We start from the raw sequence: 1,032 nt of genomic DNA on the forward strand, positions 1-1,032 counted from the left end.
ATTTATAGTTTCCTTATTCCTTCTGTTTCGACCACCATCTCGATCCATTGCATAACGTAACCAAGATTTAATTGTTTCTTCGGATATCTTATAAGATGTTTCTTGATTAGTGCTTGCTGATCCTATAAAGTATAAGAAAACTCAATTTTACAATATGAAAATTGCATTACAATTTATTTTCAAGAATCACTTGCAATTGTAGACTTACTAAGGATGAGTTTGCATATGGCATCAAAAGATTGAAGACTTGTTTTGGCTCCTCTTCCTGCCCAGTTTAATTTTTGTGCTAATTCATTATGGATAATCCGTCTGAGAATCCTCCGCGTGTGATCCGCTTGCGAAGTTCCTCCAAGGCGGCGAAAATGATTAACCTGAGAACAAAAATAAAATAACCTTAATTTTTTGGATAATTTTTTTGAAGACATATTCCATGAATAACAAGAATTTCTTTATAACAAAATACGAACAGTTTTGGAAAAACAAAACAAAGTTTTTACAATTTTAAAAGAAAACATAAATCAACATATATGTATAATTGCTTACGTAAAGTTCAAAAATAGATTTTTGTTTCAAAAATTCATTGAAAATTGACAGATTCCTCAATGACAAGGCAGGTATAAGAGTCTCTGTTTCCTCAGGTAACTTTTCCTCTGCAATGTTGTCACTGAACAGTTTATTTTTTATACATTTGATGTCCTTTTTTATGCTGCTTATGTCAAATTTAATATCTTCAAATGTAGTAACTAAGTTCTTGAATTGACCTAAAAGCATGTTTAATTATCAGCAATTTAATGTTTGTAATAGTCAGTATTGATTTTTTCATGATAGTATAAAAGCTTATTTTACCTTCAGATGAACTTGTACTTGCTCGCGATTGTACTCTTGCCGGGGTCTTACAATTAGTAAGTACAGAAGAATAATGCGAACTCATTTCTTTATCTATAAACATAAGTCAAAAAAAGCTATCAAAAAATTCTATAATTTACTAAAAACATAAAAATATTTTAACTTACTTTGGATATTTTTATTAGC

The 1,032-nt window shown here is 29.5% G+C and overlaps 1 long non-coding RNA gene across 1 annotated transcript; it reads right to left on the reverse strand.

Moving 5' to 3' along the window:
• LOC139768029 (uncharacterized) lies at positions 1–745 on the reverse strand. Its single transcript, XR_011717268.1, has 3 exons — positions 544–745; positions 209–371; positions 1–122 (listed from the first exon to the last, which is right to left on the reverse strand). It is a non-coding gene; the product is annotated as an uncharacterized lncRNA (long non-coding RNA).
• Positions 746–1,032: the final 287 nt, after the last annotated feature.

This window comes from Temnothorax nylanderi, unplaced genomic scaffold, assembly GCF_030848795.1.
Source record: "Temnothorax nylanderi isolate EJ_2023f unplaced genomic scaffold, tnyl_v1.0 TNYL_tig0002_pilon, whole genome shotgun sequence".
NCBI lineage: Eukaryota > Metazoa > Arthropoda > Insecta > Hymenoptera > Formicidae > Temnothorax > Temnothorax nylanderi.